Consider the following 13,621-nt stretch of genomic DNA (forward strand, 5'->3'; position numbering starts at 1 on the left):
CTGGACAGGGTTGTTTGGGGATTGTGTGTACATTCAGGTGCTGTGGTCCTGTGGCTCCCTGTCACAGCTATGTGGAACACATCCATCGTTTGCCATCGCAGGATTCTGTTAGGGGCAGGATCTGAGCACTTACCAGATAGTAATTAGCTATTAGTGTTTGTAGTAATGCTACAGCAATTTAGCAACATAATCTAGCTAGTAGAAGCATGTGTAGAACAGGCCTCTATGCACTGACACATTAAATGAGAAGCTCTGCAGGCAAGTGTCTGACAAGAAGGGCGTCAACAGAGATTCAACAAGCGTCATGAAACTGAGAACTTCCGAGCACAGACATATCACATTGAAACTGTCTTGGTCTCACTAGAGGCCATTTTATTTCATTTATTTTATCAGTTGATTATTTGTACCCCTTTATATTAATTATGATGGAGGTTACAAAACTAATTATATAGAAATCTAAAATAGTTAGAAATTAATATCATCTTTTAATAGATGGTATACACACAAACAGCACATACAAATTAATTCACATGACAAACTTACAAAATGATTTCATATATATTCATACATATGGATACAGTACGCAATCGAGAAATAACCCAAGAGCATGTGGTGAAACCCAGTGATACTGTAATGTTCTGTCATTTTAGTTTGTTGATTTCAGGCTCTTTGTATTTCTGTTTCCTGTTTTATTTTGTAGTCTCTGTTCCTTGTGTGTTGTATCTGTCTTAACTTCCTGTCTTGATTGTCGTCCCCATTCCTCATGTGTTTCACCTGTGTTTAATTGCCCCTGCCTTCCCTGCATATTTAAGCCTCTGTGTTTCTTTTGTCGGATTGTTTGTTCTTCTACTCGTTGTCGCTGAAGGTTTGTCCTGTCCTGCTTTCCCCTCCTTAGCTTCTGTGTTCCCCGTGCGCCTGGAAGCTTTGATTCTGCTTCTTTAGTTCTTGTTCCCTCCAGTAGTCACCTGTTATGTTTTGTTTTCGTCTAGTTTTAGACACTCTTTATTTTAAAATCACCTTTTTGTTTTGAAACTCTGCATCCGGGTCCATCTCCTTCCACAAATCATAACAGATACATTTTAAATAAGATTAATTTGATATCTTCCCCTGTAACTCCTCCAATTCTAGTTACATCTTCCCCCGCCATTATTTCATGTACGTAATGTTTATTACTTCAGTTTAATGGCAGGTACAGAGTTTGTAATATACAGGTCAGACTTACCACAATAAAACACAGTACATTCATGTAACATCAAGAACATGACATAAAAAAAAGCATTCTCTGACTTTCAACTGGTGTAAAGATTTACTATCAGCTAATATATTACATAACCACCAGCCATGTAACAGTACCTGGATCATGTTCTGCATTAAATGTAGAAATAATGGTATGGATTCACCTGATGGATGACCTGAACAGTAACTGCTCCTGTTTCATGCATGGATGACCTACAAATGTACAAAATCTAAACCTTTGGGGATTGAAAAGAGCAGAGAGGAAGAAGGCGGCTCACTGAAGTATCTTAAGCCAGCGGCCTCTTGTCATTATGTCGCCCAGAGGGACTGGAGGGACGTGTGACAGAGACTGAAACAGTGGAGCCGTTTCCCCCAGAGAGGTGAAAGGCAGACTCAACATGAAATACATCATGGAAGACATCTGTGCAAACATGTAAAGACAAACCAAACTGAACAATCCGGCCTGTGTCCGTGACATGGCAGCATCTGAGAGTCTGAGACCACGAAAGAGGTCACAATTTTGTCTAAATGTGCATGTTTAAGTGTATGTGTGTCATGTGGACATATATTGTACCCGGCTATTTGAAACCACAGTGCACTTTACAAGCAGAAATCACCATATTCTCATGTAGACTTTGCAGAGAGTGGAGGAATAAGGACAAACCCAGGATGAGCTGATGGCTTATTAATGCACAGGGACCTGGTATGTACCCGACACATTCAGATTGTGCATTTAGCTTTTTGCTCCATTACGGGCAATATTAAGCCGAAGGGTGCAGGGCCCATTTCCAAAGAACCGGCCTGTAATGAGAGATCAGAGGGAAGGTTTTATCATAGGCAATAAAACATGAGAACTGCGTGTCTGTTAATAAGACCCCGAGAGGATTGGAGAGGGGGGTGAAAGGCGTGGGAGCCTCGGATCAAAGAAACGTCTGCCTGGAGAAGAGGAGAGGAGAGTAGAGGAATGACAGAAAGAATGGACAAAAGGCAGTGCAACGATTCAGATAAAAAAAAAAAAATCACTAGAGAAAAAAAATATATTTTTCCACTTATTCTTCCATTTATGCGTTTTGATCTTTCTATCAGCTTCTCTCCGTCACGGCAGCTGTGTGCTTCGCTTTATTCATGCATGTTTTTGTGTTTTCTGTTGAATTGTCATTCTCATACTCTGTAGCCAAGAAAGTGACTTCAACAACTGCAATTAAGACAGGCAAATAGTCCATCTAATAAGGAACCTTCCTAACTGAGTGAAATGACCCTGAACTATTTCAGTCGCTGCAATAGTAAGAGCTGTTTGAATTCTCTTAAGGATAAGGAAAGGAGCTCCAATGCTCCCTCACTCATCTCGTCAAGCATATATAGCATACATCGGACAACCAAGGAAAGGAGAAACTGTTGCCCCACAATTCTTTGCAGAAGCAACATTTAAAGCAACAAAACCGTATAGTTGCACTTGCACACACACACACACAAATATAAAAACCAGAAGGGCTGTTTTTTTCTCATGACACGATCCTGAATGATTTGAATCGTCACTTGTGTTTGATTCCTGATTTTTTTCTCTGTCACACATGTCTAGTCAACAACAAACATATTGAACTAATATGTTCAGCTCAGAATATCATCATCAAAACTAACAACAAATATAAAAGTAATTTCAATCCCCCAATTGTGGAATTCCCAAAAAAGAGTTTACTCCACTTATATAAGGTTTTCTCCACAAATCCATCCTATAATTTCAACATTTCAGTCATTTTTGTTTAATCATCATTTAACTCTGTTTAGTTATTTCCTGTAATGATTAAATGTTTCCTTTGTATAAAATGAAATGAAAACATCTTTTCTCAGGATAAGTCATTCTATTTCGAACAGGAAACCTCATAACTGCCACTGCACAGCCTACAACACAGAGAACCATACATTTAGGGTGCATCTTATAAGTAAATTTGTTTGTGTTTTTAAAACACAGAGTGTAAATGGAGTCAGAGTTTCTCAAAACCATGGTTCTACTTTCCCTACTCCTTACGGCTTCTCTTCACATCGTTCCTTGACCATGTGATGTATTCCATCGTGGTCAAGGCATAGTGGTTAAGAAAGAAGATTATTTAGATTTTCCGAACGCAGCCATTTTCTTGTTCCTTTAATTGAGTTTTCACCCGCTGCTCAATGGAAGCCATTCCACTTCTCTGAATAGTTTGGTCGGAAATGAAAACATGAGTGTGGAGCAGCTGCACTTGACAGTGACAGCAGACTTCCCAATTCAGTTTAATTGGCCTTGCTTTACGCGAGCCTCAGGAAGATTTCCCACGGGCAGCTTTGCATTCTGGTTAATTCAGGAAAATCAGAGTGTCCGATGCCAAATGAGCAGAAACTCCATATGAAAGACACGTCGTGTCTGATGATAGAAAAACAATCTACGAACAATCAGGTTTCAGCTACAGTGTGTTTGTAAAGAAAAACAACGGCATGTTTGTCTTTTATTTCATCTCCTGTCATTTTACTAAACAAATAATTTGTTTTTCATTTTCTCAAATGTGTACAACCTATTAATGTTTATTTCTCTTTTTATTCATAAATGCATGAACTGCCTTTGTCAAGTTCATTTTTTTACACATGTTATCAAACCATGTGTTCATATTTACACCTAAGGGGCCTATTCTATTCTTTAGTCGTTTTAAATCATCTTAAATGTTATGTTTACAGTATTAATTATCTCGTACTGCACATACTGTCTTTATGCAGCAAAATACAGTATATGTGTTTAATCAGCTGCTTGTTCTGAAGTTGAGGACATTGATTGATTGATTGTACCTTATGGTTAGACACATCTGAAATGTGTCATACATAACAGCAGCAGCTTCATTTGCAACATAAAATAGTCATTTATAACCATAACCCTAACCCCAACCCATATATTTATTTTAAATGTAAGAGTCATGTCAATACATTTCGGCCATATCCCTTCTTTTGAGTACATGCCTCCTTAATTTACACACACACATCTTTAAGTATTATGTATATTATATAAAACATATTAATATTGATAGTATTACATATACAAGAGTTTAAATAGGAAGTTCCAAATACAATAATTTACATAACTATAATTGCCTAGATAAATATCTTTTTTTTTCCCCCGTCAAGCTTTCTCCAGATAAGTGGCTAACAACATTAAAAGAACAAAGATGAAGGATACATTCATTCAAATGTACATTACATCCGCAAAAGACAGTTAATGGTCATTCAATGTACTTTTGATCTGGGATTACGTCCCATATTTAATTTTAGGATCAAGTGGTGAACAAATGGTGGAATACAATATTAGCCTGGTGAGAACTCTTAAATGAAGATCACTAATATTCTCAAGCAGAAACTAATTCAGTCTGTCATAGGTGTAAATGAATCAAGCTGGATTAATAATTGACTTAGACCCTCACTGCATACATTGTGAGGCGGTGTAACGATGTGTGAAGCTCATCTGCAGCCTCACTGACACCCTGCTGTCTCTGTCAGGCACCACAGTCAGGCCGGGATCAGAGCGTCTGATCAGTACATGAACTGCATAGATGAAGATGACAAGCCAATGTCTCTTATCAAATACCGTACTGCAGTTGTACAGCACATGAGCAATTAAAGTTGAACGTTGGAAAATATACAAATAAAAAGAGCAGCGCTTTGCTGACACTTTTGAAAGTCCCCAAGTCCTACCATGAATGTGTAGGTTGGTCCTATGATTAAAGAAAACATTTTGTCACCAGTAAAAGTCAGCCATTACTAATGCTATGACCTTTTCATTAAAATAGACTTCAGAGACTTGGGCCACACGCTTTCTAAAATAAACAGACTGAAATGAAGCAGCCTTCCTTCCACGCTGAACACAAAACATGAATATATACAAATTCGAGTATCATAATCCTGCATGCCCACATGAGTAAATCTCCTGAAAGGCAAACAGACCCAACATTAACCAGAAATGTATTTAGTGAGGTCATAGTCTGTCTAATGAGTCTTAGCTGCATTACACACCAGAGAGAATCATTATCCACATTGCTGTTGTGAACACAGCACATATACATGATTTTACTGGAGCTGCTAACCATTGGTGGATTAACTATGTACTGCGTCTATGTACTGCGTCAATGTACATAGTATCTGTACATTACTTAAGTAGATTTACTTTCAAGTACTTTTCACTTTCACCCCATTTCATGTGTCAGGAATATCTGTACTTTCTACTCTTTTCAGTAAAATCATCTGCTTTCTGTAATATTCATGTAATCAGAATACACAGGAGGCACAGTTATTTGTATAGAAAACCATTACATTAGGGAATGGGCTTTACTCGACAAGTACTTTTTACTTTTGACACAAATAAATCCACAAGCAAGGACTTTTACATAAATCCAAAAGTTAGTGTGGTAGTTTGAATCCACTATATGTCAGCAAATATCTGTGCTTTCTACTCCTCTACCCTTTCAATATGAACTAGATTACATATTCACCTTGTTTGGTTTTTTGGATTTTTAGAAGTAACTAACAAGTTAATTTAAAAACAAATACTTTAACTCAAGTAGAGACATTAATGTAGTACTTTTACTTGAGATATTTTTTTATCTTCAATTTAACTAACTTGCACTAAAGTAAAATGTTTGAGTGCTACCTCCAACTTTTGGCTGTATTCAAAAGTTATACTGATTATTTAGTTTTCATTTCCCTTTGTCTCAGATTATGTCTCTGAGAAATGAATAAAACGTCAAAATATGAATAAAATCAAAATACAGGACCTATTAGATTCAAATGTACTAAATGCCAGAATATAGCTGTAGTACGTGTCAGCCCTTATAATCATTTGAACTTTACCATGTTCTACTGCTGACACTTACACGTGCACACATATCGTAACCAAAATTAATATCCGTATGACCGAAAATCCGATTTTCCTGACCAAAGATGTTTATGCCATTTGAGATCCCCCTTGTCATGTCTTCATCCGATGTCAAATAAAACTAGGAATAAGCCCAGAAGTTTTGATCACCCATCTTTTTCCATGATTGCTTTTCTTTCTGTCTGAGGAAATTTTAAATTCATTAACGGGGCTGACTCCTCTGCCCACGCCAAGCTGCGAGGCAAACTCCTGTGTTCCTGTCTCCCTACCCTGTGTGTCCTTAATGAAGCAGGATTGATAGCATGCCAGCGGAAATGCAGCTCACCTCATCAGCCACCAGCCGGGGGAGGGACGCTCTCCAATAAATAGTGCAGTAAACACACAATTAGGGGCCCACATATTACAGCTCCGTTATTACATCCTACCAATTAAGCATCAGGGGCAACCTCCACATTTGTATCGCTTTACGCCTGTAATCAGTAATGATGTGCTGGATCTCAGCTGCAGACTCAATAACCAGTGAGAGGGTGAGAGTGGGTGGCAGCGATGGTGGAGTGTATGTCCACTTCATGTGCAGCACATTCACCAGATCCTGACTTGAGGCTGTAGACTTTCCATAAAGAAGAAACTGAGGAATCTATAGGAGGAAAGTGTAAAGGATGGATTCCTGCTCTGAATAACTAGAGTCTGAATATGAATTCTTAACATCCACGAGCTGACACCACTTTTAACTGAGTATTGGCTCCACAGGCAAACAAAAGCAAACACGGCCAGCACACTCATCTGCTCTGACAGTCACTGTAATATTGATAATGTTTCCAGCTCCAGGCTTTTTTTTCTTTCTGTCAAACCAAACCGAAGCCGGTGTCACAATGAGAGGTCACTTGAGCAAGTGAGCGTACATTTATGATCCATTTTTAGCAGAGTGTCGAGTACAAAAGAGATGTGCATCTACTCGCAAGGAACGAGCTGCCGCCACCATCTGAAGTTCCTCTCATGGATGCGGACACACTGTTCACCAGATGCTGACGGTGCCTGGTGGATGCTGAATATTTGTGTTTGACTGCCATCTAGTGTGAGACACCAGCAAGTGGATGATTGACATGTGAACTGTGTTTCACAATCACGGGAAACGATGCAAGTGTGATTTTAAGAAAAGGAAGTAGTGCTAGAGAACGATGCAAAAAAATACATGATAACAATAAGAGATATTACTAGAGTCAGAATCAAGCAACTAACACTGCACTGAAGATATTGTTTCATCATTAGATTGGTTCGATTTGCCATTATACTCTTTTAAATGAGTGATTGCAACAGCCTAATTGTACTATAAACACAAAAGGACAGGTCCATGCTAACCACCAGAGAGTTGTGCCTTGTAAAGACAGCTAAGTTACTCCAGCTGTCGGGTGAAGTGAACTGGCTAACTGTCTATCTGTGAACCTTGAACAGTCAGGCTCATGCCTACATCTATGGTTTGCTAACCCCCTAAAGTGCCTGATTGCTGACTGAGATCCACCAGTAGCTGGATCCCTACAAACCGTTCCAAAATCACACCTTGTCACAACTAAACGCTGCTGTTCTGGTCCCTGTGGAACTTCCTGCCTGGAGATCTCAGGCAGAAAAAAAAAATGTGTATCTTCTTTTAATTCTCTTCTCAAGACTCCCTTTTATCGAACGGCCTGTTCGTTAATCTTATGGTTGGTACTATATAAAGTATTGTATTTTCATTTTGTTAGATTTATGTTTGGGATTTCATTTCTGCATCATTTGTTTTATCGTAAAGCACTTTCAACTTCATTTTGAAAGGTGCTCTATAAATAAAAGGATTAGAAAGTTATCGAACCTTGCACCTTAAGCAACAACAAATGCATTATCCGATCTCGAGCAACACTAAGTTGTTATCTTAAAACAGCTTAAAAATAAGTTTGTTGGCACATAAAGACATTATAGGAAGAATGGCATGTATCTATATCACTGGTGTTTAGTGCTGGGACATTACATCCTGCTTTGACACCTCACAGACCAACAACCAGAGCTAGGCCTAGCAGCTATAGCTATAAGAGACAACTTGCTCACCAGTCTCAGTGTGAACATCACAGCAGAGCAACCGAAGACACTGAAGAGGACATTGTCAAAGGAAACGAAGAAGAGCTTTAATATATCCAGGGACACCACAGTTTCTTTTATTATTAAAAGTTTATTTTAACCAATGCTGAGCATTTAATAGATGAAGATGTCCAGATTGTGTGAGGGCGTTGGAGACTTATGACTCTCCAGTGATTTGAATTTTCTTTTCTCCTAGAGTGAGAAAAGAAAGAAGTGGACCATGAATGTGACCCATGATAAATATTGACACACTGCACATGCCCCTATGGGCACAGTGTGCACATTCTGTGACAGATATTGAGGTAGTCCTCTACCTAACATGGCTTCCTCTGCCGGCTCTATTCATCACTTGCAGTCATCGCAGTTTTGCTGTCAGTTATATTAACTGTAAAAGCATGATTCAGTAGAGCTACCTTCATAGATATGGTCTTTTCATGTTTTATATTAAAAGGAGACCCTCTTTTGCCAGTTCCCCATTACAAAAAAAATTGACTATAGATCAACATCTTTGTAGTGTTTTCATAGCTTTTTTTAAGTTTAATCTTGATTATTCTTTATGATATTTTGATTAAATCACATATGTTCTTGAGAAAATTATGTAGTGAGTTTTCTTTGAGAAAATCCAAAATGCAAAGCTTAATTTTAGGTTTCTCCTCCCCAGCTTTAAACACATGCCATCTATTTCTCTTTGTGGCCATATGCAGGTTTTGTTTATTTATAAGGATACCCATTCACTGTGCCCTAAAGCCCTGATAGTCTTGCAGCGGTCTTTACCCTAAAACATACATAACAAAAAATAAACATGACTATTTGAATTTTTTTATTTCACCATATCAGACTGACAGACACTCTGACCCGTCACAGGTACTAATGTCAGTCAGGCGAACAACATTCAAAGTATAAATTCCTGTTTGGCAATTTGTTTTCTAAATAAAAGTAGAATTTTATTTTGTTCCTGCAATGTTTTATACTGCGTTGAATCACAGAGCTTTTATTTTATAAATGTTGTGAAATTATGAACATAAAGGTCTTCTCAGTTGCTTAACAGACAGATATGTTGTTTAAACAGGCAGGATGAACAAAGTTTTCTAACTTTTTTTTCTTTTTTTGAATAGCCACATCCAGCTCTGGTGGAAAATTGACTATATATTGTAGAACTGGACTAATGACAACAAATAATTCTAAGGTAGCTCCAGAGCCTAGACACAGGACAAGCAAACAGTCCATTCCAAAGAGGCAGGTTTAGAAAGGGCACTGAAATAGTTACTCCAGTTACATCCATCCTCCAAGAAATGAGCTAACAAATAGACAACCTAAATACCAACTCAAATGTTGTCAAATGTACCAATAAAGTAAAAAAGTCCAAAACAATTACCTAGATCTGTTCACTATGAGTCCATCAAACAATGCAAACTCACAATGATCATGTATACAGTCCAAACTTAAAAGGATGAGGCCTCCACCATGTGTTCAGCCAGGAGTTAGCCAGGGGAGTTTACTTCCTGTTTAGCTTCTGAAGGTGGAGCCACAGGATGAATTAGTAGGGAAGGTAAGGAAAGGAGGGGAACAGAGTTAGTTAGTTGTGTGGTTAGTCGGTTAGTTAGTTAGTTAAAATGTCAGATCTGCGCACCTGAACTACGTCATCACGCCAATTTTCAAATTTAAGTGATTTTTTTATAGTTCAGGTGATGGAAGACAGCTTCTAGATGCTTTCTCCTAGGGTAAGGTGTTCTTGGGTTATATGATGCAAAAAATTACAATGAAATAACTCATGTCCGAGGATGGTTTAGAATAGATAGATAGATAGATAGATAGATAGATAGATAGATAGATACAGTATATTTTACTACATAATGACTATAAACTGGTAATCTCAATAATAAAATAGTATTTTATATTATATGGCATCTGGGAAATTAGACGTAAATTAGATTAAAGAGAAATATTTACACAATATACAGTACACAATAATAAAGATTTAGACGGTTCTTTGTGATTCCCATTACTAACGTCATTAGGATGTGTACCAACATGGGCAGATGTCCATTAATGATCCCAACAGCAAATGTCTTGTGCTGTCTAACATTCAAATAGACGGTAAAGTCTTAACTTCACCACGACCTGCGTACGCGTGATATCAGTTGTTGGAATTGATTACCAACCCCATCAACCCTGAAGATATACGGTGGTGCTTCTGCTCTGTGGGCCGATATTTAGTGCTTCATAAAATGAGGGTTCACACAACACCATTTGTGCTCGTTGAGGATGTGTATTAATCCTCAATAATTTTTGTAGTGCTTTGTTTATATTTAATTGTATTGTTTTGGCTGTAAAATCATGTTTGTTCTTGTAATTATGGGAGAAGAATAATGAGTTTTGAAATTTAAACAGACATTCACCAGCAACAGCCCTGGGATTTATTTTAGCCCCAACCCTGCTGGTAAGAAGCAGTACTTTTAGTTTGGAAAGTACAATGTATCACAACGAAGAAATATTGTACTTTCACATAGCAGCAGTTCTAATAAAAAATTCATTCATACGATGTTGTCAGTCTTCAGGTGCCGCATAATAATCAGAGATTCGCTTTTGGAGCAATTGTCTTTGGGAGTATTTTTAATTGTATTTTTAAGAAGTAGATGACATTTTAATATGCTGTGTAAATCATATTAATCATGTCAGGAGTGTGTGTCTGTGTGTGTTTGTGCGTGTGTGTATGTGTGTGTCATGCTCTATCCACATTTTAGTCAATATGAAGCACAGCGCTGGAACCAACTGCTTGATTGTCTCAGTAATGCTCCATCCATTGCAGTTTTTAAATCCTTTTTAATCACAAGTGCCTTTAACTAAACTGTTTTACAAGGCTATATAGAAATTATGTTTTAATATATCTTTACTTTATTATCATACACATTTCTATTAAATTTCTCTGTATTATTTTACTCCTTTAACATATTTTGAATTTTCAGGCACATTTATCTTTTTCTTTTCTTTTCCTCTGTAATTATGCTATTTTGATCTCTATTATTTTTGCTTGTAAATTGTTTGAAACTCTGCTCTCTGGTTTTAGATATATTTCTTTCAATTATGCCTCTGTGTTGTCCTAAAGTCTCTTTACAGCAGCTTGAATCCACCTCTGTGTGTGAAAGGTGCTTTACAAATGAAACTGCCTTGCCTAACAGCAGTGGGAGTTGCAGCTCTTTATCCAGCACATAAGGCTTAAGCTTGTCTCTGTTACACATAGACCACACTGTGAAGTGAATCTGTCTCTGTCAAAGACCTAAATGGGAGAATCGTGTGTTTTCAAATGTCTGTTAGTGTGGCCCTAAGGATTTTTTAAGCATTTGTGCATTGTGTTAAAATGTCAATTCAATGACCCCTGCCTATCTTGAATTATTTACTATTTTTAAATTGAGTTTTCTAAACTGAAACAAGTTAACTTAGTGAAAATAATCCCTTTTAAGGGTGCATTAAAAGATAAGGTTAGTAATATTCTGTATTTCTCTAAATGTCAGCAAAAGCCATGATATGGCCAAATCCCATGATATCATTTATTCCTCTGTGCCACAGAGCTCAAGCGTTGTCCGAAGACGATTGTAAACATTCCAATAACCAGCAGGGAGAGCTGTTTATTACCACAAACATAGTCACAGTTTATTTTAGTTACTTAATCCTGACTCCCATACAATGTTGGAGGGCCTAGTCTCCAACAAATGCATCATATGCTTATTTTACGACAAACTAAAAATGTAGCGGAAATCCCAGTGGCCATAAGTAAAAAGTAAAGTTTGTGACAGGACTTACTGCACTCTTTTTAATGAAGGTAAAAAATGACCAAAACATGCTATAAAAATAAGATTAAGTTTTCTAATTGACATATATATGTTTGTATCACACATGCATTTTATTTGTAGCGATCTGACCAATGTAGATCACATGGTGGAAATTGTATGTAAATTGAATAAAAGTTGTAAAACAAAGCTTTATGTTGCCAGTAGGTGGCTTCATCAATATTATTATATACAGTTTAATAGATCAGTTCAAGTAGGGGCTCTGAGGTATCATTAGCAATTTTGTTTCAATTGGACAATGTAACAACAAATTAATTATTATTTCCCTTTTGGGGCTTTTTCATTGAAGAGTTGTAATTGAATGAGTACAACGTTTTAATAAGAGAATAAAGTTATAAAAAAGCTTACAAAAAATCATAATATTAAGAAAGTAAAATTGCTATTTAATTTGGAAAAGTTATATTACGGGGATAAAGTTGTGATTTAATTAGAGAACATTATAAAATTAGGAGAATAAAGTTGTGGATGTGTTGCAGGAATCTTGCATTATAATGTTTAACTTCTCTTTGTTGTTACTTGAACTTCCACTTCACGTATCGCCTTCAAACTACCACATGTTCTGATTATTGGATTTTTCAGACTGAACAGGAGGATTCAGCTCCACACGAGGAGATTTATCTTCTTGTTTGAGATAATGGAGGCAGTAACTTTCTCGGAACGCCAGTTCAACCTGTTTCCTGTAGCGTAGCATTGATTTTATGTTTGTGCAAAGAGATAAACGACCACAAGGGTGAAATTGTTCTGCAGCTCGGCCAATTTAAAAAGAGAGAAGCTCCGTGGTTCATCAGCCCAGACACTCATCTGGATGGTTAATTAAGATGGTGATAAAAAGGATCATAAAGTGGAGCCAGCTGTTCTGATGGAGGAGAAAGTTGACGTCGCCCTGAAAACAGCTCAAGTTTAGCTCTGATACGGTTTAAGACTTAAATGTTATCAAAAGCAATAAGAGTAAAGTATGATGTTGGCACTTAACTAAGGGTTAGTGTTGCAGTTAGAGTTAGGGTTAGCAGCCCATAGGAAAAGGAGATATTCTTGAATAACTTTTTTTCTAAAGGTGGTAGAGACTTGGTAGTGGGCACCCTCGTTCGATTGGTAGATAGATAGGATAGATATTAAATAGATAGGAATCTGGAATCTGGAATTCCATATTCCATATTCCAACTTCTACTTCCACATTCCAACTTCTGACTTTTGCATAGATAGGAATCTGGAATTCCATATTCCAACTTTGACTTCCAACTTCTGACTTTTGCATTGAATACATAGGAATCTGGAATTCCTTACTCCAACTTTTACTTCCACATTCCAACTTCTGAATTTTGCATTGAATAGATAGGAATCTGGAATTCCATATTCCAACTTTTACTTCCACATTCAAATTGACTTTTGGATTGAATAGATAGGAATCTGGAATTCCATATTCCATATTCCATATTCCAACTTCTACTTCCACATTCCAACTTCTGACTTTTGCATAGATAGGAATCTGGAATTCCATATTCCAACTTTGACTTCCAACTTCTGACTTTTGCATTGAATACAT

Source organism: Platichthys flesus, chromosome 1, assembly GCF_949316205.1.
Source record: "Platichthys flesus chromosome 1, fPlaFle2.1, whole genome shotgun sequence".
Lineage (NCBI taxonomy): Eukaryota > Metazoa > Chordata > Actinopteri > Pleuronectiformes > Pleuronectidae > Platichthys > Platichthys flesus.